Source organism: Anolis carolinensis, chromosome 5, assembly GCF_035594765.1.
Source record: "Anolis carolinensis isolate JA03-04 chromosome 5, rAnoCar3.1.pri, whole genome shotgun sequence".
Lineage (NCBI taxonomy): Eukaryota > Metazoa > Chordata > Lepidosauria > Squamata > Dactyloidae > Anolis > Anolis carolinensis.
In genome coordinates, this window is record NC_085845.1 from 121133614 (window position 1) to 121161398 (window position 27785).

At 37.6% G+C, this 27785-nt stretch overlaps 1 long non-coding RNA gene across 1 annotated transcript in view; it reads left to right on the plus strand.

The window, feature by feature from the left end:
* The first annotated feature begins 805 nt into the window (after nucleotides 1-805).
* The window catches only part of LOC107983305 (uncharacterized), a 39100-nt gene continuing 12120 nt past the window's right edge, over nucleotides 806-27785 (plus strand). Inside the window, exon 1 of the long non-coding RNA XR_010006629.1 lies at nucleotides 806-1772. This is a non-coding gene — a long non-coding RNA (uncharacterized LOC107983305). The remainder of the gene's footprint in view (nucleotides 1773-27785) is intronic.

Below are 27785 nucleotides of genomic sequence, written 5' to 3' on the forward strand. Positions count from 1 at the left end.
ATATAGACTTCTGTTATTCCATGTGACCATAGTGCTTGCTAGATCAGGTCATGGGGAACCCGATCAAATCCTTTTTTATGATCAAGGAATGCAAAGTGCTGTGGTTTCTTCTTTTCATGATGTTTTCCCATGAGTAACCAGACAGCTGTCAGCTGTCTTTAACATTAAAAACAATACAAAATATATAAAATGTGAATGTAGCAAGAAATCTGTGAAAAAATCCAAAGCACAATTATTACTTTTGGTCAATTTTTATTACCTATTTAAACTTTCTTCATGAACTGCAATAAACTCAAGGCAGGGAGGGGTTGAACTGTGGTTTGGGCTTTTCCCATTTGCCATCTTTTTCCACTTTCTATCATGTCCCTACATCAGTTAACATTTTAAGGCCTTATGAACATGTGTATGCATTTGTATTGAAACACTATTTAATTTGCACTTTTGCCTAACATACATAATTTGCAAAAAATTAAGAAATAATTGTATATATTTCTTCCATAAATATAAAAATTATATTCTTTGGCTTTAGTTTCTGTTTAAAGAACTGGATCACAAAATTCAAACAATCTCAGATACAAAAAGGTCAACTTATTTGAACTTATTTGGATTTTGTGAAGCAGTTCTTTAAATCTGATAAAGACATGTGTTCCAGTTTACAAATTTGGAAGGCAAGAGGCTGAGTGTCTCTAATCTGAAATGTTTGAGAACAGAAGAGTTTTGGATTTCAGATTTTTTGAATTTTGGAATACGTGTAATTGCATAAGATACCTTGAAAATAGAATGCATATCTAAACATGAGTTTAATTTATGTTTCATATACACCTTTACACATAGTTGGAAGATAAAACATATTTTAAATAATTTTGTGCATGAAGCAAAGTTTGTGTACTCTGGACCATTAGAGAGCAAAAGTCTCACTATCTCAATCACTCATGTGAAGAATTTTGGAGTGTTTTGGATTTCAGAATTATGGGTAAGTGATGCTCAAACTGTAACTATCAAAAGTTAAATGGAACAAAATTATTTTCCAACTACATTCTACTTTCTGGTGACTGTACATATTATTCAAATGTGACTATAAGTTTGCATATCAATGTGTACCTAATTATGTCAGGCTGAGAAGCAGTCAAGGAAGTGTTTCTGTGTGTGGGTGCTTATCCGAAATGAATCATTTCATGTTTCCTTATTTTTTTAATCATGTTTAGTCTTTCCCTAAAATAAATTTCCCCTTCTTCTGTAACTTTATTGAATGGAATTTGATGCAGTAGCTTTCACACTCTTCAGGATAAGAGGTCTGTGTGCTCTTGAGCTGCATTACCTTTAGTGCTCTGATCTGTAATGGATCTTTGAGAGCCTAAGAAATGTCAAGGCTGCTGTCACCAAAAGTGGTCAGAGTTCTTGTTCTCTTGAATAAAATGGAAGAAAGTATAACTCTGAAGAAATATCTCTAAAGATTTCAGGGATGGGCTAACAAATCTGATTTCTATAATTCCACAATGTTCATATATCTAAGGCAAAGACATTAACCAGTCTAGTGAGTGTGTTAAGAGTCTATCCTTCCATCAAAGTAAAATCCCATGTGGAAACCTAAACATAATAATTCCCATTTCATGTGTTATATTCTCTCTCTCTCTCTCTCTCTCTCTCTCTCTCTCTCTCTCTCTCTCTTTTTAAAAGGGGGAATCTCACAAATTGTATGTACTTCAGGCAAATAGGCAGAGTCCTTTCAATGTGTCATCTATGAACGAAGAGGAGATTCATACCATTCTCAGGTACATGAAGACTTTTTCCTTGAATACAATAAAATATACCTAAATGTTTCAGTCAGACCCACATTGCTACCAATATTCATCTAAAGTGGAAACTGCAGCACATTTAAAGATCAATTCAAAGTGATGAACTAAAAATCCAGTGTAATTTCATAAGTTTCTATATGGGTTAATATTTCCATACATTATTTTGAGATTAGTAGCTCTTATCACTCAAACTAAGTTGCTCATGCTAACACAATTCTAGGCTCCTGTCACCCACCTTGCCCCTCTTTTTATTATTTGGGAACCCTAACATTACTACAACATGGCACAAATGAATACATTGAACTTTGGGTTGAATCTGTGTATGCATGAATTTAACCTCACTTTGTAGCATTCTGAATGCTGTAATTGGTTGTCTGTACAAACACTATAAAGTAACCTTTTGTTCTGTTCCCCTTCATATAAGCTAAATGAAAGCCAAAGATTAAACCTTACTATTCTCTTAGCAATCCGTGTAGACGATTTTGGATTATAGATTTCATAATTCTGGATAAGAAGTGTTTAACATGTATTTCTGGAATGTGCATGAGCTTATACGGTTCTACAACAAGTCAGATGAGGGGAAAATTATTCCACAACCGCAGACAATTCCCTATACCTAAAGTATGACTGTTACTGTACCACTGTATACATGTACAATGAAATTACATTCCACTCAACACATGCAAACTTAATTTTTGCCATATTTTACTCCTATGGTTTAATGAAGAGACAATACTTCACCATTTAAGGTCAGGTCACAGTTAGTTAATTTCATCACACTTACTGTTGTGATGGAGTCTTCAAGTAGAGATCCTACTAGTTGCATTAGAAGAGACAGGAAAACTGCTCGTGAGCAAGAGTCTGATGAGGAGCAACAAAGGAAGAGAATCCGGGAAATACTTATGGAGCCCTCTAATGATGATACCTTTGAGGGTTTTGAAGGGGATTGTGGGACTGGGAGTCAGGAGGATGGGATGTCAGACTCTGGGAGTGAGGTGATGGATTGGACTAAGGTTCAGTAGATCCGGGAGATTCTTGAGGAGCCCACAAGCAGTGGTACATTTGAGGGATGGCACGGAGAAGATACAGATGGATCCTGGGGAGTTATGGGTTTGGATAGAAGGTGGTCTGGCTGGAGAGATCGTAGAAGGGCTGCAGCTGGAGGTGGGGCATTGGGTGACTCCAGCTCTGATGAGGATTTGCAGCAACCAGCTGTGGATGGGGCGTTGGCTGGCTCAAGTTCAGAGGAGGACTTGTAGATAAAAGTAAGTTTGTTGCTAATGTAACTTTGCAATCGGCAAGGTGTTTTGTTGGGCGCTTTTCGGGATCTCTGTTTCAGAAGACATGTTTGGAAGACTGCTTTGGGACCTAAGTGTTAACCCGGGTTTTTAGTGGCAATGGGGGCTGCCATTGTGTGGGTTTGCGCTGGATTGTCTTGTGTTGGTTTTATGCATTAACTGCCGACTTGCCTCCGTCGCTTTGGCTCTCTGTGTTTACCTTGGACTGGAATTCGGTGACTGTGACTTCTTCCTGATGACCTGGACTGGAATTCGGTGAGTGTGACTTCTCCCTGATGACTTGGACTGGAACTCCACGCCTGTGACTTCTCCCTAATGATGCAGACCGGACGTGTCAGCTGTGACTTCTCCTTTACAATGTAGTTTTGCTTTAGCAACGTTTTGGGGCATTGTGTGGCCGTTGGTCACTGTGGGTTACTGCTGGTAGCTTTCCTGTGTTTGTTTAGCTCCAACCAGCAGGTGGAGCGAGTTTCCAGCCTTTTCAACTAAGTTTGTTTTAATCTGGATTATTTCCCAGGATAATCCAGATTATATTCCAAGTTTGGGTCTTTTGAGTTCTTTTTGGACATTGTTACCTCACACTGAAGAGAAAGTGTTTTGAGCCTCCTTTTGGTTGTTTCTTAGGCTCTTTTGTGTTGTTTTTGCAATAAACTGATATTGGCTGGCGTCTGACTCATAACACTATCTGAATTGAAATGGGTTTTTGAACTTAATTTTGAGAGGTTTGAAAGCATGTGGATAATGCAAGAAAGTTTGTTTTAAACTAGAATTGATTTCTTCTGTTTTGAAAGAGATATTTTAAAAGCATGTTGTAATTCATATTTAATGTTTGACAGAATGTTATTGAATGTAACTTGTCTTTCAAGAAAGGACATTGTAAAGCCTTTGCAAAAAATAGACTGGTGTTGGAAAAATGTGACCACCCTCATCCCCTGCTAGATTCCCTAAATTACCCATGAAAGTTACCAACCTATGAAACAGAAGGACAGATAGGCTACTCTTTTGTGGATACCATTCAAGCTTTCATGGAAACAGAAATGTCCTAATTTAAACCATTGACAGAAAGGGGTCTGCAAGCTTTTAAACAGGTCTGATTTTTGTCTTGATTGCAGCTTCTATGTTAAGAGAACACCTGACCATTTAAAGGTAGATTTGCCAGTTATGACTGAAGGAAGGCACCAATCCTATAATCTGCTCTCTAATCCTAGGTGGCTTTTGTTCGTGCCTTTAAAAAGTAAAGTTGAGATCAGTTCTTGTTCTTTGTACATTTTGTGAGATACGTTCTTTTTTCATCTAATTTAGAGATCACGCTTTTCAATCGTTAATGTAACAGTGGGATATATTTGGCAGCATTCTATGGAACAGAACCTTTATTGAAGTACTATATAAAATAATGTTTCTTTATATGAAAAGAATATATATATATATATATATATATATATATATATAACCAAGAAAAAAGATTTCAATCATATAGACATTTTCAGAACATTGCATTAAGGCACAGTCGCCTCCTAAAATAGTTATAAATAAATTTCACATCCCGAAAATAAAGGCTCAGTGTAAACTTCTGACATCTGAAATAATTCTGTTAATATAAAGAAATATTATGTTGAATAGTATTTCAATGAAGGCTCTGTTCCAATAAAGCTGGGAATACCATGCCATGTATGCGCATGTGTATATCTAGAACAAGACCTAAAATGGTTTATTTTATTTATATCCATGCCTATAACCAGGAGGTAGGGAACATGGAGCATTTCTGAGGTCTGCAGTCTGCAATCACTATGAAATCTCATGGCTGGTTAGGGCTTATGATGTTATGTTTTAGAATATGATTGATAGCAGGACCTTGAACCAGATATAGGATGTCCAGGTGCACAGTCTTCACAACATGTACAGCATGGTGAAGATAAAGAGTTTGATGGTATCTGGTGGGTTGGGGAAGACCTAGGCTATGTTTGATAAGTCAGACTTGTTTCTTTAAACAATATAGAAATACTTTTGTACTTCCCCGTGATAACCCTTTCCAGGAATAATACAAAAAACCGAAAGTACAAATAAAAGGAAAAGGAAAAGGTTATGAAAGCAGAACAACTCAAAATTAGCAAAATTTTAATGGGCAGATAAAAGCAATCAGCAGGACTAAAAGTAGACAAGGGAACAGAACAAAAAGAGAAAGCTCTCAACTGAAAAAGGAAATAAACCATCCCTTGGATTTGTCTTATCACTCTTAGGCCTTTGAGGCAGATTGAAACTTAAAACCTATCTAGTACATCTGTTTCCATCTCCTGTTCACCAATAATTGGCTTCTAAAACTAATATGTTACTATATCCAGTATCTTAAAAGTAGTTTTGACTTCAATTCAGTTGTCTGTCCCAACAGAAGTAAATGTATTTATGTAATTCAGCAATTGATTCAGTCCCAATTATAGTTGTGACTATTCACTGAAGTTAGGACTTGGCATGCATTCTACTTATATTTGATAACATCATTTTCAAAACACTGACATACTACACACCACTGTCTTGCAGTAGAAAACATATTCTCCTGACATCCACCTTGCTGACCTTGCTCAGCACTCACAAAAAACATGAAGCACATGATATGAACAGCATGAACCAGCAGATGAAACATACATTTTCCCTCTAACATTTACTTAATTGGTGCATCATAAATGTCATTGCATTACCCTTATTCGTTCCCAGTTACAATCCATTGTATTTTACCTGTATTACAGAGTGAGAAAATAAATTATGACGAGTAACTAATTTCTTCTAAACATGGTTTGTGGTTAATAATAGGAACTGACAGACAAAGATGACTATTTGCAATTTATGTCATCTAAGTCTAGTTTACATGTTAGTAGAATCCATAGATAATCTTCTATATGAATTATAGTAATATTGTGTTGAATGTCTTTCTTCAAATTTTCCCTTCCTATGGAAGAAGTTGTGAGACCTGGAACAAGACTTGAAACAAGACTTGGTAGCCTCTTTCCTTGGATACAAAGGAAAAAATAAAAACATGAAGGTTTGAGTCAGGAAGGGACCAGTTCTTAGAAATCAGCATTGCTATGTAGAGATTAGATTTATGCAAGGAAAGTGTGAGTTCAAGGAAACAAAACATTCTTAAGCTAAAAGCTGATTTGTCACTCCACAACAATCAATGAGGACATTCTGTCTTGGGGTGAGAGAAAGGAACAAAGCACTTTAGCTAAGAGGTTTGTTTTCTGCAGATATGAAAGACAGATATGATTTTGATGATGTTCAATTTTCCTGGTATAAACAGCTAAAGGCTGCATTTCTGTTCCACGAGCATTTGTTGTAAATGGAATTAATTCAAGAAAAATCCCACAAATTCACCAGTTCTTGAAGGCTCATTTGAAATCATAGCTGTTTGTTTCCCAGACAATCTTCTTATTGGAAGGTATGTTCATTAAAACATAATTTGATTTCCCATGTTGTGTCATGCAGTCAAAATTGGTGGTCAAACTTGGATCACACAAATGTCCATTTGTCCAAACTCAATTAAGTAATACATTCACGTTATACAATTATAGTACTATGATCTCACTTTAATAGCAGCATGGGAATTGCAGTTTAATGAGACACAATTAGAACTCTTAGCCAGAGAATTTGTGCCTCCTCTAGTGCCTGCCTATGACTAAACTACAGGCCCCATAGGATGTTATCATTGCAGTTAAAATGAAGTTGCAATGCTATAATTGTATAGTGTGAAAGGAACTCAGGGTCTACACATAGAGTGGAATGAATTGCCCTACTTCAAGTTACACACTATTTGAAACCAGCACTTAGTCCCCTCTGTGTCTGAACTGAGAAATATATTCATCAAACAGTTATATTAGGTTGTAAAAACAGCCAGGAAATGCTAAGACGATAAACCTGCCACATAAAACATAGATCTGTAGACGGATAGTCATTGTCACACTATTTCTGGAGTGCAAACATGAGCAACAGAATCTTTTTTTGTAGTTTGTGAAGAGCTGAGCTGCAGAATAATGTCTCTTTATATTATGCAGCATAGTTAAACATCTTCTGCCCCTGTAATATAGAACACTTGAATCATATGCAGGCTTTGCATACCTAATGCAGAAAGTGGAAATCCAAAATCCAAAATAGTCCACATGGGTGGCTGAGATAGTAACAGCTTGTTGTTGTTTTTTTTACAGTTCAGTGTACATAATCTTTGTTTCATGTATAAAATTGGCTCTCATTGGCAAGAAAATTCATTATGTATGTGCAAGTATTCAAAAAAAATTTTTTAAAAAGTATCCAAACTCCAAAAAAACTTCTGGTTCCAAGCATTTAAGTGAGAAAACGATATTTCTCTAATATTTTGGATAGTTGATTTCCATAAGATGCCTTTAACTTAGACATCATTTAGATCGGTAGGACATTTAAGCAACCCTGAATCAAATTTTGCTTTATAATCTATGTAGAACTACATACACATGGTTTACACCAGTGTCAACTGAACAGTGGTAAACAATGACCCCCATCTGGCACATTATTTTAAAAGAAAACAAACAAAATTGTTGTGATAACGTGGTACTATAAAATCCCTTGTCTTTGTGTTGGTAACATACATGAATTGACTGACTGGATGAACTGACTGATTGTAAAAGGCGAGCTGACAACAACTGCAAACAAATGTTCTATTTTATGTAAACATGTATTTTCTTGCTCTAGGGAGAAATGGGAAACATGAATTCAGACAAGAGAGACATAGTACTGGCTTGGGGAAGGGCGGAGGAGAGATCATTAGTTTGGACTAAATTCTTGATTTCTGCGTGAATGTATATAAAAGAAGAATGTTTATGCAGAACCCAACCACTTGATCAAAAACTCTGGCTCACATTAGACTTCTCTAGAGCATCAGAAGTTATTCTTAAAAATAGTTTTAAATTATACCGAATGATCCTTGTATCTGCAGAGGATATTCTCAAACGTTGCATGGATATATCAAATCGTGGATAATACCAAGCCCTAATGAAATAAAGGATATCTGGCCCAAGAATATCAAAGAGTCATGCCTACAGATTATGTATTTTGTTAAAAAAAAAAAGCTACGGACAATGCGATTGCTGTTGCCCACTTTTGGTCTAAAACTATTTAGCTGTTTGTGATTCCTTTATTTTATCGCTTTTAAACTTACTTATTATGCAATGCTTTAGACACAAAATTTTTTAAAAATGTATTTTGTTGGATGTGGATAAAAAAAACCACAAATCCCAGTCCCTTGTATATGGGAATCATACAGTAATGCCAAAACTAACACCCTCAAAGTAATCATTTACCATTGTAGTGTTTCTTTTCAAAAGTATTTTTCCATTTCATAAAAAATAACTAAATTAATATTAATTAGTAACTTTTTCAAAGAAATTAAACCCTTAAAAGCTTCTGACCCATGAAAACAACAACAACAAAAAAACCAAACCCATCTATCTATATTACACAAATGACCCTGCCACTTGGACATATGCAACAGAACTTGAGACAGCAGCAGAAGGCACAAAATAAGATATCCCTGGAATTATGTGAGCTTTCTCCTGAACCTTTTAGTGAGGTCACATACCTTTAAAATAGCTAACAATTTTCAGTAAAATAACAAAACATTTTTCCTAATTAATTTACAGCCGCAATGTAACATAACTTCACTACAAGGATTTAATGGAAAATACTTCATCAACTGTAACTAGTTATTTCTAAGTGCTGGAACTTTCAGACACCGAGCTGTGGATGAGACCATGTTGTTTGATTCTTAACATTTAGTTGAAGCATTATTTATTCTTTTTTTAAAGCACACTCCTTTAATAAGCCCTCAATTTTATATCCATGTTTCAATTATAAGCTGATATAGAGTGTCACTGAAGTGGGAACAAGTGTCGTTTATATAAATGAGATTGGAATATAAGTGGATAAGAGCAATTGCTGAAAAACGTGGGTTAATTAATATAGCCTGATATTAAAATCTATTCTTTATGTGCAAGCTGCATGAAAGATATTTGACTGTTTTCTGTGTGAGTAACAGCATCATGTGGGATGTTCAGTGAAATACTCCAGTTTGGAAGAATGAGATTGCTTTATAATTATATCTTAATTGCATCCCATAAAAGACAACATTCATCTACCTGATTTGTTCACTGTTGATGACCAGTTCCTTTAGAAGTTACAAATTATGCAAGTGAAATGTTTTTAGTCTTTACTGTGGTTGGTGATTTCCACATTGATAAGGCAATTTATCTACATGGGATGTTACTTTAAACCATGAAATAACAATCTAAGTTTCTTAACCGTGTGTGTGTGTGTGTGTGTGCGTGCACACACTTACACAAACGTTTGAGGGTTCAGCACCTTGGATAGCTCCATTACAGGTCAAAGTAAAACTGGAATCAGATTCATCATCTTCCTGACATGGGAGCCACCAACTGCTGCTGATCTTACAAATATATTCTGATTTTCCTTGAAACTAATCTGATTAACCTGGAAAGAAAGCCCCTTATTTCCTCACAATACTAGTAGGTGTGGCTGAAATTAGAATGCTGAAGTCTCCCATGCCTTCCTTTTGAGTCAGCTACATAGTTCCATTTGTTCTAGTCTGTGTTATTATGACACCAATGGCAACCAGTGCTACAAACACCTTTAGAAACTTAGACATACCATGACATCAGATTTGCAGGCCTGCACAACCTGCAGGCCTTCGGGTGGTTGGATACATAAAGCTTGCCCAGAAACCCTAGCTTGCTTCTTCAATGGTCAGGAATTCTGGAAGTTGATGTCCAAAATATCTGGAGGGTCACAGGTTCTGCAGGTCTGCATCAGAGGAATCAGTCAATGGAATTGCGAGGTAGAATATTCTGCTCTCAACTCTAGAACAGAATCCAAAGTGCCAATCTGAAGTCCAGGAATCAGGACATATCCAAAATCATTAACATTCCCAGGGCCCTTCCAGACAGGTCCTATATTCCAGGATTATCTGGCAGTGCAGACTCATATAATTCAGTTAACCTGGGATCAGATCCTGGGATATCGGGCCTGTCTGGATGGGGGCCCAGACTCATAAATCCAAGGTTGATAAGAGCCCTGAGTTGTCAAGAAGTGAGCTGACATTGTATCAAGCAGTTTGCCTGAAGGAAATTCCTTGCTTAAAAAGACATTCAGCCAACAACTCATTCAAGGCATACGTTTCACAGCTGTATTCAAGAGTACGTTTCACAGCTGTATTCTTCTTCGTGCCTGGATTGTAGACTTTTGCCCCATCTGTGGGAAATTGTCTGTCAGGTGGCAAATTCTACAACTTTATTGGTAATGGGGAGGAGGAGCTCTCCTGCAGTTCCTCTTCCTGCTCTGAACCTTTGTGAATGGAAGGAGGACTAGGTTGGCTCTCAGATACAGTATCTGCACCAATTCTAATATTTGTTTAGTTTTCTGGGGAAGTGCTTTATATTCACATCTAAACATCTAAGGTGATCTTTTTGAACTACAGAGCCCAACCATAACATTGAACCTCACAGACCAGAAATAGTATGTACATAAAACATTTGTTTATTATGCAGCTTTCTTGCTTTTTATGGGTTAACCAAGGATGGTGATGGCACAGTGTGTTAAAGCACTGAGCTGCTGAACTTGCAGACCGAAAGGTCCCAGGTTCAAATCCTGGAAGCGGAATGAGCGCCCGCTGTTAACCCCAGCTCCTGCCAACCTAGCAGTTCAAAAACATGCAAATGTGAGTAGATCAATAGGTGGGAAGGTAACGGCACTCCATGCAGTCATGCCGCCCACATGACCTTGGAGGTGTCTACGGACAACGCTGGCTCTTGGGCTTAGAAATGGAGATGAGCACCAACCCCCAGAGTCGGTCACGACTGAACTTAACGTCAGGGGAAAACCTTTACCTAAGGATGGGTTCATAAAACTTGTATACTGTGTGGCCCCAAGGCCACTTCTACAACTCCCACAGAATTCAAAGAATGTGGAATTGTAGAATTAGATGGTATGAAACAAGAGCAACTCTCTGACATTTTCTAAGAATCCATTGAAGTATGAAAGAATTATAAAAAAAACCAAGAAGACTTTTAGAAACCAGAATGGATTTATTTTGAGAGTTGCTGTGACTCAAGAAGGCCCTAGTCCTTGAAAGAAGTATCCCTCAGAATGTCCCACTTTGCCCATTGCTGAATTACCATTCAGAAAAGAATGAGGAGAGCCTCTAAAGATGCCAGCCATAGATGCATGCAAAATGTTAGAAGAAAATGCTGCTGGATCATGGCCATAGAGCCTGAAAAACTCATAGCAACCCAATGAGCAATGGATTCAAAGCTCAATATGATAGCCAATCACTTGTCACATTACTTGGATCTGGCTATACAGAATAGTCATGAAAGTTACTTCTATGAGTTTTAAAAATATGCAACATTATCAGCAAATATTTCTCCCAATCAGAAGTTCTATCCTTCCTCTACTAATTCAGGCTTTGAACCTCAATTGTGTCTAGGAAAAAACACCTGACTTGGGCATATCTCAAAGGCCAATTGTTTCACCTTTTAGTGGACCGAGTTCAGGAAAGTAATTAGCAGATAATAAAATGCACAATTAATCTCTATTTGATAACACTTGGTCAACAAGAAGACAGTCTGGGAAGGAGTCCACTGGAGTATTTGCTATTAACATCAGACCTGCAGTTCACCACATGGCAAAAGTTTAATGAATGCCTTATTTTAAGAAATTGCTTTGAGGTGATGTCTTAGTTTACAAAAGCTTTTTAATCATCCAGACACACATTTGAAGAGGACATGGGTTGTAAGGTTTATCCATCAATCTTTACTTAAATCTTGCATTCGCTAGTTGCAAGAATAGTTTCTTCCCTGGAGCAAGAGAACATTTTGTCCTTTGCCAAATCTTTGTGAAGCAAATGCCATTGTCCACATCCACACCATCGGGATTACGGTGATGTATAGCCTCTTATAATCCTTAATGGCAGCTTGGATGCTAAGATGCATCTCACATCAACATTTGCAAGCATTAACCAATTGAATTCACTGCTTGGAATCTTTTTAAAAGAGTTTTTTCTCTGTGTTTTGAGTTTGATATTACTGTTCTCCACCCGCAGGTACCTCACTGTATTCAGGGATGAGTGCAACAATTAAATTCATTCTAATTCTCAGTATTTTCTTTTATGTTTTTTTCAGCTCTTTCAAATCTGACTTCAGCTGTTTTTCATCTACATCCACAAAACAATTTTGAATTTTTCAACCTTGTGCATTTTTATTTGAATATTTGAACCCTTTTTAGACTATTAAAATGTATCTCAAAATTATCAAAATGTAAAAAAAAAAAGAAACCTATAGGAGCTCTACCCCCTGCATAACCAAGCAATGTCCCTGGCTACTGAGTTGATCATAAAAGTCCTGGTTTGTGTTTAAATTCAGAAAAAAAGTAAATAATTTCTCATATAAAAACACATTTTGGTAATAAAGACATAGGCCAAATATATGCAGAATACAGAGCTATAATCTTAGACACGTATCCATTTGAAAATTCAAGATCCACAGATAAGTAATGTATGTCATGTGTCTTCAAGTCCTTTCTGACTTATGACAACCCAATGGAGGACCTGATATAGGATTTTCTTGTCAAAAATTGTGGGAGTTGTCTTTGCATTCTTTTGAGATTGAAAAAATATGACTTGTACAATCAATTCCTTTTATTAGATTAATTATACTAGATTTACAACTTTTTGTTGTTGTTTATTTGTTCAGTCTCTTCCAACTCTTTGTGACCTCATGAACTAGTCCATGCCAGAGCTTCCTGTCGGCTGTCACCACCCCCAGCTCCTTCAAGATCAAGCCAGTCACTTCAAGGATTCACCTTGCCCTTGGTCGGCCCCTCTTCCTTTTTCCTTCCATTTTTCCCAGCATCATTCTCTTCTCCAAGCTTTCCTGTCTTCTCATTATGTGGCCAAAGTACTTCATCTTTTGCCTCTAATATCCTTCCCTCCAGAGAGCAACCGGGCATTATTTCCAGGAGTATGGACTGGTTGGATCTTCTTGCGTTCCAAGGCACTCTTAGAATTTTCCTCCAACATCACAGTTCAAAAGTGTCTATCTTCCTTCGCTCAGCCTTCCTTATGGTCCAGCTCTCACATCTACAGGTTACTATGGGGAATACCATTGCTTTACCTATGCGGACCTTCGTTGCCAGTGTGATGTCTCTACTCTTCACTATTTTATCAAGGTTGATCATTACTCTCCTCCCAAGAAGTAAATGTCTTCTGATTTTCTGGCTGCAGTCTGCATCTGCAGTAATCTTTTTGCCTAGAAATATAAAGTTACAACTTTTAGATCAACTATAAATTCCTAAAATGCTCAGACATTCTAGGTTGGCTAAGCCTTTCCGAGGAAGCTGCTTCACACAGCCAATTTAGGAATTTTGTGAAGGAGTGGCAAATAATTTTAAATGTCTTGTTTTTTAGAAGAGAGTGTCACTTGAAGAATTTTCTACTCACAATCTTGTCCATCTATGCATTTCAACTAGAAATAGGAGCAACATTTCCATTTCCAACATAGACAGGAAAACATTGTTTTGGCTATGTTTTTTGGTCCACATGTCTAAAGACATGGGCAATGAGGAGAAAGGCCAAAGTCTTGGAAAATGGTCTGTTTTCCTCCTGTTAGTCAGGAAAATTGATCTATGCTAAATAGGCAATTGTTGAATAAGTGAATAAAGTGGACAGCAGATAGATATAGAGTTTTTCAGCAATGCATAACACTACCTGCAATCTCTGTGGCATCCAGACAGTATTTTCTGGTGTGAGAACAGGGATGCTATTAGTCCACAAGCATGCTATTATTTTATTTGTAAAATCAATTCTGTTCATAGGGAGGGGGTGATATTTGTTGCAGTTTATGTGGAATATAGTCCATCAAAGACACAGCAGCTTGAAAGAGGAAACATAAATTTACTCTTATTCAGCCAAAAACATAAACTTGTGGCATTGCATCAAAAATAAATCCTACAGAGTAACAAAACTTACATAGTCCTTATATTCATCACATAAACACAGAGAGCATGGCTTCTTCAACTCTGAAAGGAGAGAGCAAGCATGTATCCAAAACATACCCAGTTAGACCCAATTGGCAGGGCTGTAGCCAGGGTGGGGTGGGGGGTGGAGATTTAAGGGTTCAACCCCCCCAAACCTGGTAAGCCAATTTATGAGTAAACCAGGTTTTTTTTAACCTGACACATTTCAGGTGGGTTTTGAACTTTTCACCCCCCCCCCCCCCCCCCCGCTACGGCCTTGTCCACCAGGTATGGTCCAGACTTACTGGCCTTAATAAGCACCTGCATATAATGACCACCAGAATGAGTTTTTTTTTTCTTTACTCCAATCTTGGTGTTGATGTTTGCAAAACTCACCCCATTTTCAATATACTGTAACAGTATTCACAAGCAGCTCATACACGATTGTAGCACAAAATACTTTGATTTAGATTTCTTTGTGGATGTTGGTGATTATGAGTAAGGGGCATTAGGATATGAAGATCATTTTATTTATTTATTTTCAATATAGTAACTGCCCAGGAAAGATTCTCGAGAAGATCATTAAATAGAGACACTGTAAGCACTTAGAAAAGGAACATCATACTCACAAAAAGTCTACATGAGTTTCTCAAAAATAAGTAATGTCAGACAAAACTTATCCCTTTTTTATAGAGTTACAAGATGAAGGAAATGCTGTGGATGTAGAATACAGTAGAGTCTCACTTATCCAAGCCTTGCTTATCCAAGCTTCTGGATTATCCAAGCCATTTTTGTAGTCAATGTTTTCAATATATCATGATATTTTGGTGCTAAATTCATAAATACAGTAATTACAACATAACATTACTGCGTATTGAACTACCTTTTCTGTCAAATTTGTTGTATAGCATAATGTTTTGGTGCTTACTTTGTAAAATCATAACCGAATTTGATGTTTAATAGGCTTTTCCTTAATCCCTCCTTATTATCCAAGATATTCGCTTATCCAAGCTTCTGCCGGCCCATTTAGCTTGGATAAGTGAGACTCTACTGTATATCAATTCCAGTAAGATTTTTTAACAAGGTCCCCCCATGATATTCTCACAAAGAAGCTAGTAAAATGTGGGCTAGACAATGCTACTGTTGATTGAGAATTGGTTAAATGGCTGGACCCCCCCAAAAAGTGCTTACAAATGGCTCCTCTTTAGTTGTTTTTCTTAACACTGTTAAAGTTTAATTCTATTTTGATGTTTGTATATTTCGGGTTTTAACACAGGCAATTATTGAAATAGGGCCTTTTCTATACTTGACTCCGTCACATGTGCCGATGGAATGAAGGCATCTCAATGCGTCCTGGCAACAATCACGCAGAGGGCATGAAGACCTGTCACCCCATGCCCCGCTCAGTTGTGACTTCCCTCACTAACACATGTGAGGAAGCCTTTTACTGATGGATTGACCCATCTTGCTGTCTTGCCACTTTCTCCAGCCAAATCATGCACAGATCCCTAAGCTGTTCCACATAGGCCATGTTTTCCAGTGTTTTTATCATTTTGGTTACTCTCCTCTGTACATGTTCCAGCTTGACTATGTATTTCTTGAATTTGTAGAACTGGACATAGTATTGCATGTGAGGTCATACCAAAGTCATATTTCTTCCCCCAATCTAGACACTATGCTGTATTGATGTAGTCAAGGATCACACATTCTTGAAAATGGTTCTTCTGGTTCTGGAGGACTGGATTAATTCAATACTTAGGTATTCTTCTCTATGTATTTTGAGTTGCATTTCTGGTATCACATCATCTTTTCCATTTTCACTTGGTTGAGAATTGTTTTTGTTTCAGTACAAGACTGAGACAATGAAGACACTGACTAGTTCAGCCTTTTCTCTACCCACTGTTAGCATTTCATGCAGTGGTCCTACTGTTTCTTTATTCTTCCTTTTGCTCTAGACACACACAAAAAAACTCTTTTGATTGTTTTTAATATTTCTCACAAACCTAAGGTCATTCTGTGATTTAGGGTTTTTTATTTTCTTCTTAAATTTGTCGACTATCTGTGATATCTCTTTATTTCTTCTCAATTTTCTCTTTAAATTCTTAGCTCAGTTGAAAGTTGCCTAGACATTTTTCCTGGTTTCCTTAGACACCTCCCATTTTCCTCCTCATTGGAACTGGTTGAAATTACGTCTTCAGTAGTTCACTTGAAAACCTTCCACTGTTCATAAAGGAGCCCCCGGTGGCGTAGTGGATTAAAGCCTTGTGACTTGAAGGTTGGATTGCTGATCTGAAAGCTGCCAGGTTCGAATCCCACCCGGGAAGAGTGCAGATGAGATCCCTCTATCAGCTCCAGGTCTATGCAGGGACATGAGAGAAGCCTCCCACAAGGATGATAAAAACATCAAAACATCCGGGCATCCCCTGGGCAACGTCCTTGCAGACAGCCAATTCTCTCACACCAGAAGTGACTTGCAGTTTCTCAAGTTGCTCCTGACACGAAAAAAAAACCCTGTTCTTAAACACCCTTCTTTTTAGTATTCCTGACCATAGGATCAGACCCTCTTCTCTGTTGCCATTAGTGAAATCAGCTTTCATGAATTCTTCAAGGCATACCTGACTATGCTTGACTTCCTTTTTCTACTGTATAACAAACTCTAGGAGAAGATGATCATTCCCATCTAAAGATCTTACTATTTCCATCACATAACCAGGTCACTTCTGTTGGTTATATGAGATCTAAAATAGAATTTGACAAATATCAAGATAGTTTAAACATATAATTACTACTACATCTTTTATTTCTACATCTTTGGTGATTTATTCCAGGAAGCCATCAATGTAGCTCATCATTGCTGTTTTATTCATGGAGCAGCATTGAAGTCTGCACTTATATTGTGAAACAGTATAATGCATACAAAATATTGCCTTTCAGCAGAAATGGAACAAGAAGACTAAGGTTTGAACCTGAAAGCTCAGGTTATTCTAGTAACTAGTGACACACCCCTCTGATAAGCTCTTTGCCTTCTTTGAGAATGATAGCTATTTAAGGGGAAATAGCTGTCCCATGGAGAGGTAACATGAAAATGTCAGAAAGATGTGGAAAAATAATGTGTCAGAATACATACTCACTCTGTTTGCAGACCTGAATAAAGCTCATGCTGGCTAAATTGGAAACATAAATAGTGTTTGCTTTGCAGGCATTTCATTTGGAGAGGAGTAAATACATGCCTATGGTTTTCAGCCATTTAGGTCAGGGTGCTTTTTGCTCTTAATGGGTATGGATAAACACTCACCCCCTGCATAAAAAATGCATGAAGTGAAGACAAACTTTTAAAATTGCAGATGGAAACTATTACTCATCAAGATACTGACTTTAAGTGACTCGCTTCTGGCCAACTTTTTGGAAAGGGTTTGTTTTAAAACATCTTCTGTCTAAAGAGAAAAACAAAACAAAGAAAGATGACACCTTGTGGATAAGCATAGGCTTTTTTTAAAAAAATCTGAAAACACAAATCTAACATTCATTTATAAATGGCGTCATAACAGTCATAGATCCAATGCTATGTGTCCTAGTGCAGTAAAAATATCTAGGTCTGAGACAGGGGGTGCATGCAGTTTGACCACACTTTAGCTGCTATAATTAAATTCTATTGGATCCTGGGAGCTGTAGTTGGTCAAGGTCTTTAGCCTTTTTAGCAAAATAATGTTAGTGCCTCACTAAACTCCAAATATCAGGATTCCATTGCATTGAGCCATGGCAGCTAAAGTAATGACAAACTGCATTAATTTTACACTGTAAATGCACCCCTGTCTCCTCATGAATACTGTGTGTTCCTAACTGGAGTCATTCCAAATTATTCTAAATGATAGCCCACATCCATATCCACGTATATTGCTACCACAATACTTAAAGAGGGCTTTGAGACACTAAACCCTATGTATTCTTATACCATTTTATATTGCTAGACTCTAAATCCACTATTAAACCATAGCCTGAAGAGCTATGATTAAGGCTGGTTGAAGCCTTATGATTATGCTTGGATCCATGTTTTCATGCAGACATGCTTGGATCCATGTTTTGTGCAGATGCTGTGTTTTTTTGGGTGTGGTTTCCACTCTACTGCCAGGAGGGAAAGCCCAAAGGTAAAGCACTTTCCCATCTGACTACTGCTGCTGCTGTGCTTTTCCTATCTGGGCTCTACCTGCGGAACTGCGGAGAAAACATCCAACATTCCTGCCTCCTTCAGATGCATGCCCACCGCCTGACTCAATAGATTCCACAATTGCTCATGTTCTGCTTTTGGCTAGGCTATATCTTTTTGGATGAGAGAAGAGTTTATTCTATTTTAGCAGAGTTTTATGCTGTTACGTGTATGGAAATTCCTATCAGTTCATTTGGGTGGAAGCCAACTGTTATGGGATTGATGCCAAAGTTGGCAGTGAGAGTGCCAGCTGAAAGATTGGAGAGCTACCTAGAACCATCTAGTTGGCTCTAAGGCATCACCCTATTGTTTCTAGGGTTCTGCCATACTAATCCATACATTGACTGGTAGAATGTGTTAAGTGCCTTTGTTTTGTTACTGTCTTGTTTGTTTTCATGCCTTCTCCCATATAATCTGCCCCATACACTTAGCTCCTCTAGGGGTATGCTTACTTCAAGCAGCCGAAACTTGACTGGCAATCGTCACATAGAGGGCCTTTCCATTGACCTCCCCATGACTGTTGAATGATTTTCCAGAAGAGATTCAACAGCTAAATTAACTGCCAGAATCTAAAACAGAATTAAAACCTATCTCTTCCAACAGGACTACCCAGTCAATTTTAACCTATGAAATTAAACTTATATTTTACTAGCTGTGCCCGGCCACACGTTGCTGTGGCATCGACCTAAGTGGGTTTTTGTTTGTGGAGGCAAGTATGAATGTTGTAATTAGTCACCTTGATTAGCACTGAATCTCTTGCAGCTTCAAAGCCTGGTTGTTTCCTCCCTGGGGGAATCCTTTGTTGGGAGGTGAGCTGGCCCTGATTGTTTCCTGCCTGGAATTGCCCTGTTTTCTGAGTGTTGTTCTTTATTTACTGTCCTGGTTGTAGTGTTTTGTAATGCTGGGTGGTTGGTTTTGTTCATGTTCATGGTTCACAGCAACCTAATAATAATAATAATAATAATAATAATAATAATAATAATAATAATAATAACTCTGAGGTGGAGGGTGTCCAAAGAAAGAAGGCAACTGAAAGGATGAATAATCCCTCTGAGGAGCATTTTAAAGTGCTGGGTCTGTTTACTTACAGAATGAAGGTTGAAAGGAGATATGAGAGCCATGTATAGATACCATCTGCTGCTCTCCCTCCTGAGAACAATCCCTTACAGCAATAGTATAGCCATTTTTCTCTCAGTGTGAACTCCCTCTCTTCTGAGGGGGAAAGGGGGTGGGGTTGCCAGCCAAAAGCCTCACCCACCATGGCAATGTTTTGAGACAGTGGGGTTAGGCTATCTGGGCAGCTGCAAGGTCCTCTGGGTAATGTAGTTTATTCATTTGGGGGGGGCTGCACATGCGTGGTAAGCAATTGTGAGGTTTTGGCAGTTTTGTTATTTGGTCTTTATTTTTCTAAGTTTATTTGATTTAAAGACATAGATTGTCTGACTATGTTTTTTGTGGCCAAATTTGGTGTGATTTGGTCCCGTGGTTTTGTTGTTTACTCCACCGGAAAAACACACATTACATTTTTATATATATAGATTGGTACAAATGATTTTAATGTGTTTTAATCTTACTTTTTATTTATGTATTTTAAGTGCATCATACCCTGCTGTTGTTATTGTTGTTGTCTGTAACTATATTTTGAGGCTGAGAAATACATGCCTCTCTCTGCTAGAAGTTATTGAAATGCAGTTTCTATTGTTCCTCATCACTGGCTCTGCAAGCTAGAGTTCTGAAGAACTGTACAATCCCCACCTCAGATTTAGATAATGGAATTTGGTCGTCTGAATATAAAAAATGTAACAATTCAAAGGATCCTTCCTTTTATTACCAGATGTGACTTTTACATGTGCCCTTCAATCTCCAACAACCATTTCAGCTTTTTCTCATCTTGAATTGAATCTGATACAAGATCCCTATGAGTCAGTTCCCAGAATATGCCAGCGGCTGACTTGCATTAAAAAACTGTTCATGCGAGCTGTCTATTTGTGCAGGCAATATAATGCAGGAGACATGAACTCACACAAAATCCTCTTCCTTTCAGATAGCGCTTATATCAGCAAAGCAGCTTCTTTAAACTCTTTCAGAAATAGCACATATTTATAACGCAAGGGCAGGCTTTAAATGACATGTTTTTCTTATGAATGCCTTCCTTAGCATACCCCTGCCTCTCCCTTTATCGTCTCTATATGTAATCACTTTCCTATCACACTTACGGATACATTTAGAAAGTAGTCTCCTCTGGGCATGGGCTTGTCTTATTTTGAAAGACACTAAAATGCTGTACACAATGATGGCACTATGCAGAAGATCTCATCTCTCTTCTCAGCTATCAGCCATTTTCCAGCATTCATTATATTGAATGAGTGGGTAAATGTGGCCAAAAGGCCACATTTGGGCCAGGAGGATGATGATGGGAGACACACACCAGTCACTCTCCCTTTTGCCATATTCCTCTTGCACACATACCAACACAATTTAAAAACATGCAATGGCTCTTCGTGCACACCTCAACACTCCCATATAAACATACTCATTCCTATACCTCTGCATGCCAGTCACACACTTAGAAGGTAGAAATTGTGAAGAAGGAAAATTTCAGAACCTCAGTAATTCCAACCACTCTGCCACTACCACACAACTCAACCATAATGTAATCTTTCTTCTCTTCAGCCAAGACATAGCTTTCTTTCTCAATCACTTTTCACACAAGAGGTTTGGAGATCTAGACCAAAACTGACAAAAAGAATTTTCTTAGAGAGAAATGTAAGGTACTAAACTTAGGCAGGGTAAAAAAATATGAAATGAACTGATATAGAATGTATGGCACTGAGTTTGACAACAATATCTCTGAAAGGGATATAGGAATCTCAGTAGGTCACAAGCTGAAAATTTGTTAACAGTGTGATGCAACAGCTAAAAAGAACCCAATGTGATTCTTGTATCACTAAAGTATTGTGTCTTGATTGAGGGAAATAATATGGTAGTACCACTACAGTCTGGTTTGCTCAGAAATCACCTAGAATACTGGGTCCACTTCTTGGCACCATCATTCAAGAAGGATAGTAGAAAGCCAAAATGTTTTCATAGGAGGGTGACAAAAATGGTCAAGGACCTTGAAACCATTTTTCATGAAGAGCAACTTAGGGAGCTGGGCTGGTTTAGCCTGGAAAAGAGAAGGTAGAACATGGAATAATGGGCCCAAACTACAGGGCCCATTATGATTCTATGGGAAAGAACCTCCTGAACCTCCTCCAGAGCTCTTTGACCATGGAATACATGGTAGTCTTCTACTTCAGAAGTTTTAATAGAGTTGCTTTGATGTGCTACATGGCAAAGTATGGAACTGGATGGACCTTATGGTCTTTTCCATATAAATAAAGTTATTTTATTGTATGACAAAGCAAACAAGATAGATATGCTGGATTTTGTATCACAAAATCACAAGTTGAACACTTCCCAAGTGTCTAGGACTGTGCGATGTATTTTCGGATGATGCGTGCAGATCCCAGTAGGGTGGCCTTTTGCAGTTGACAGATCATAATTTTGTCAATGTCTGTTGTTTCCAAATGCCAGCTGAGATCTTTTGGCACGGCACCCAGTGTGCCCATCACCACCGGGACCACCTGCACTGGTTTCTGCCAGAGTCTTTGAAGTTCAATCTTGAGGTCCTGATAGCGGCTGAGTTTTTCCTGTTGTTTTTCGTCAATGCGACTGTCACCTGGGATGGCGACATCAATGATCCAAACCTTTTTCTTTTCCACAACTGTGATGTCTGGTGTGTTGTGTTCCAGAACTTTGTCAGTCTGGATTCGGAAGTCCCACAGTATCTTTGCGTGCTCATTTTCCAATACTTTTGCAGGTTTGTGATCCCACCAGTTCTTTACTGCTGGCAGGTGGTACTTGAGGCATAAGTTCCAATGAATCATTTGGGCCACATAGTTGTGCCTCTGTTTGTAGTCTGCAATTTTCTTACAGCAGCTGAGGATATGATCAATGGTTTTGTCGGTTTCAGGCCTTCTGTCTCCTTCTTCAGGGTCCCATTCGTGAGCCATAGCCAGGTCTTCTCCTTATCAGCTTTTCCTTCAATTTTGTCAAGGAACTTTCCATGCAATGTTTTGTTGTGCCAGCTGTCAGCTCTAGTTTGTAGTGCGGTTTTCTTGTACTGGTTTTTTGTCTGCTGTGCTTTGAGGAGTTTCTGATTGTTGACTTCAATCAAAGCAGGTTCTTCACTTTGCTTTACATATTCTGCCAGGGCATGTTCTTCTTTGACTGCTTGTTTTATTTGTAAGTTATTATTATTATTATTATTATTATTATTATTATTATTATTATTTCCACAATTCTAAGATAACAAAGTACTTTTATAAGTGGTGATTCACTACGTAAGTCGAGGAGTTGAATCAGCATTTGGGAACCACTGCATTAGGTATAGTCTGGCATCAGCACCAAATGCACCCATTTTCCCACTCCCTTTTTCTTGGGTTATTTGAGTGGGTCTTCTCCTGGAATTTCATGGAACAGATCGGAAGGCTAGACAATCCAAAATGGATGTATTGGTCTTAAGTTCTTGGATTTAGCATGTCAATGACGTTGATCAAATAGATTTCTATGTTCCTGAACTCACTGTGACTCCATAAACATTATTCCTGGGGGACATTAACCTGATTCTAGATTTGCAATCTAGTATTGCATTTCATAGCCAATGAGCTCACTCTAAGATTTGCAGTTGCCCTATGAAGTATGAGATATGCCATATTTGGGGAATTAAATGTAGATTGTATATTGAGATAATATAGAGCATTACATATTTTTCAAGTGGAATTCTTAGCTCTACTCTGCTCAAAGAGAAAAAGATAGAGAAGAAATAGCAGGTGCCACTTGTTTTTGGATACCAACAACTGAGTACTTGATATGTAGCAAAATTATATACCAAATTTGTGTGTGTACTCTTTGTCCTCTCTTTGTCGGCCAAATAGGAATGGACATTGCTCTCATAATGTAAATTTCTAATATTTTGGTAGTGAATGCTATTGCTAGTGTTTGCTAGAATTTCTAGGTTCTGCAAAATTAGAAATCATGTGAAAGGCCCTCCTCTCAGGCACGGGTTGTAAATGTCTGATTCATGTGTTCTCAGGCAGTGTTGTACAAGACAGCTATTCTGCAATAGGGATTTTTTGCCTTTGGAAGTGACTTTTGACAGGATGGCAGCAGGCCAGATTAGTTAAGAAAAAATACATGTATGTTTTTATATTTATTCATTTTAAAGGTCACTTCCTGAGTTCTGCACAGATGCTGGCAGATGAAGTGTGAAGAAAATTGATTCTGAAATGCTGGGGAAGCCCTTTTTCAAAGCATTTGAGAATTACATCAGTGGAAGACTATATAATAATATTGTCTCAACTCTGTGTTTTTATGAATGCCTGTTATATATTTTTATTCCACTCCTTGGAAGGATTCCTCTATAAGAACATTATAGAGGAATATATTCTACAGTCATATATCAGGCAAATATTAAAAAATATATCCATATTGCTAAGCAGGTTTAAGCAAATAAAATTCACATAATTATAGAACCATAGATTTGGAAGCGACCGTATGGGTCATCTAGTCCAAACCCCTCCCATGCTAGGAAATTTGCTGACTATGCATATTAAATAATAATAATAGTTTTATTATTTTCGAACTTGGTACAAAGGTAGCTCAATGTAAAGCACATTGCAAAAGTCCAACTTTGAGGCTACCAGTGCATTAAAGACATCAGGAATTTGAGGACTTTGAGGTGTGGTCTGGGGTGCAAAACCGCTCCCTTGCCACCTCTTCTTGTGGAGGAGAAGTGTTTTGGAGACAAAAAGCTGTTTTGGGGGTCTGATGCTAGCAGAAAACTTATTTTAGGTATAAAAGACACGGGAGTATTATCAACGTGAGCCATTAATCTGTCTTAAGTGATCATCTGCTGTTATCATCTTAGCCTCTCTGTGAAGATTTCCTCAACTCTAAGTTGAAAAACTCCAGATAAAATGCCCTTCTATAGAAACTATAAATCAACATTAATGAAGGGCAAACATTTAGAACCTCCTTAAAGTAAGGCAAGTTTTGTACTTCTCACACATAACTTTTTATATTCAGTTAGAAGCTTTAAGAGCCAGTTGGTTGTTTGGAGAAGATATCCTTTTGATGTTGTAACTCTTCTAGTCAGGTTGTCGGGGGGGGGGGGGGGGGGGCAAAGCTCCAAGTTGAAAATAATGTATTACTTATTGGACAATACTTTTGTACAAACCCCAAAACTAAGATACTCTGAACTATAAGCTATAAAAGACTGTAATTATTAGTTAGCATTCCAAGAGGAGATAAATTCATTGCAACAAATGCTGGTGGAAGGTAAATATTTACTATCTGTGCAAGACCAAACTATTTTAATAGCAAGTAATTTATGTTTGCTGTTTGTTAGAAAGACTGTAATTAACTCTTTGTTATATGTCTGCTGCCCCGAGATGTCAAAGCTTGAGGTCTTGGAAAGGTTACTGGAATTAAAAAAAACTTTCTCAAATAGAAAAAGATTCAAGCAGGATCTTAAAGATATTATATTGAAGCTAAACAAATTTCAACAACCAAAATTCAACTACAGAAAAACAAGAACCAGATTGTTCAAGGATTACCAGATGAATAGCCCATAAAGAAGAGCGAACATTTGAACAACCTAGTTTCCATAAATAGGCTTTGTATGAACACAAGTGAATACAAATTCACCATAATGAGGGAAAACAAAGTATACCATACAACAGTGTTTCTCAAACTTTGCTCCTCCCGGTGTTTTGGATTTCAGCTCCCAGAAATCCCAGTTTATCAGCTGTTAGGAATTGTGGGAGCTGAATTCCAAAACATCTGGGGGAGCACAGTTTGAGAAACTAGGACATACAATATTACAGGGGGGAAGATGTTCATGTTTTACCAAAAGAAACTGAGAAAACCTGTAAAACAAGAAAAATTACATAGAGGAAGCCTGTGTGGACCCTTTGAAGGGCAATTTCAATGGGAAAAGCATGTTAAAATTAAATTGACATATTGCTACCTTAAGGATGCCTTGACTTACATGAAAAACACTGAGACTGGACTTGGATAAACAAATGGAAAACTGTGAAAATATTAAAATAAATCAACAATTATTTTGTAGAAAGGGATGGATTTATGAAATAAGTAAATAGGAAATGAAATCATAGAATCATAGAATCATAGAATCATAGAATAGTAGAGTTGGAAGAGACCACATGGGCCATCTAGTCCAACCCCCTGCTAAGAAGCAGGAAATCGCATTCAAAGCACCCCCGACAGATGGCCATCCAGCCTCTGCTTAAAAGCCTCCAAGGAAGGAGCCTCCACCACGGCCCCGGGGAGAGAGTTCCACTGTCGAACAGCCCTCACAGTGAGGAAGTTCTTCCTGATGTTCAGGTGGAATCTCCTTTCCTGTAGTTTGAAGCCATTGTTCCGTGTCCTAGTCTGCAGGGCAGCAGAAAACAAGCTTGCTCCCTCTTCCCTATGACTTCCCTTCACATATTTGTACATGGCTATCATGTCTCCTCTCAGCCTTCTCTTCTGCAGGCTAAACATGCCCAGCTCTTTAAGCCAGCTCTTAAATAAGTGAATGGGAGATGAAATTAGAAGAACTGATTTTTAAACAAAATGTTTAAACTGCTTGTATTAATATCTATGGGTGGGTGGAACATTTAAAATGAAGAAATATAACAAAATATGATATTAAAATGTTAAAATAAAATAAGAGCAAGTTAAATTAAAAGGAAAATGGAGGAATATGTAAGAAAGATATGATTATTTTAAATTTAAAAAAGAATAAAATTTGGGGAGATATTAAGTCAATAATCTAAAGATGAATGTTCTAAAATTGTAATAAAATTGGAATTTTAGTCAAAATGGACACATTGTTGATTTTGATATTGCTTGTTATGTATTAATTTTAAATATAGTGAGGGTTTTTTTTCATCAGAAGTTTGAATACAGTTAAGTAATATAGGAAGTATATGTAATAGTTTGATAGTTGCCTTTGCTTGAGGAAGGAAAACGTCAGCTGTGTTTTCAATGTTGTTATTATTGCTGTTTATTTTTATTCTGTGTTGGTAGGTATGGGAGTGAATTATGGGCTGTGGAATTATGGGTTTCATTTGTTTGTTTTAGAGTTCACATTTTGTGTGTGTTTTTTTTTTTTGCTTTACTTTTAGCTGAATTTAATGAAAATTAAATTTTAAAGGAATTTTAGATTTTTTGTATTGCTGTTTTGAAAACCTAGCAACCCCAGTTGAGGTTCATGGATCTGACCTGATAGAAGGTGGCTACACAATAAATTAGAAAGGAATATAGAAGAACAGTTTTCAACTAGAAGATACCAGGAGAGCGGATCTGTGTTTGTAGCATGTTGAATGCGAATGTGGAGAAATATTACTTTAATTTGAGTTAAAGGTGCAATTTGGGGGACAGGACAGGAATGGATTAAGACATACAGAGACCCTAATGTAAGTTAGTTTCAAATAATGTTGCTCTTATTATTGCCAAAAAATGTGTATTATTCCAATGTGGTGGTGGTGGTGGTGGTGGTAGTGTTGTTGTTGATGATGATGATGATGATGATGATGATGATATTGTTGTAATTGATACCTCATAATCTAAACTGAAATTTACTTAGGTTTTTTGCATAAGAGAAGTACTAAGGACTGCAATATCAATCTGTGGTCCTATCAATATTTGGAGACAAATTCTGCTTGTGAGGATGTAATTTGCTGTGAGATTTGTTTCTTTTAAGAGATTTGTTTCTTTTTCTTCCTGCTGAGAAAACTGTTTTTGAAAAGACTTCTTCTGTACAATATTCACATGTGGAATTGTTGTGCAGAAAACATGATTCTCTATGAAGCAAACAGCATTTTCTTTTAAGGTTGTAGAAATAAATAGAAGCTTTACCAGAGTTTCTGAATCAAGATAAACCCTGCATTATAATAAAATGTCAGTCAGGCTTGTGTAACAAGTAACATTATCTTTACTTCAAACGTTCAAACAGGGCAACAATATATACAACAGTCTTTCTGAATTCACACAGAGAACATAGAGAATAAACAGTCCCTTTAAACAGTCTTATTACATATGCCTCATTTGCCTTATAAATAATCAGGCTTCGGAGAGTATGGCAGCCATTGCATCCCTGACCATTTCCAATCAGCTGCTCTCCTCCCTCTCCAAAATGAAAGTGGCAGTTAAAGTCGTTTGCCTCAGCACAAAGCTAGAGACAGCAGCCAATCGGAATTCTGGCTCCAGGCTGGCTCAGCCAATCAGCTGTCAACACATGCCCTTTCCAGTTAACTCACCACATCATGGTGCCTCTTTTACAAATCCTCACAGAAAACATGATTCTCTATGAAGGAAACAGCATTTTCTCTGGAT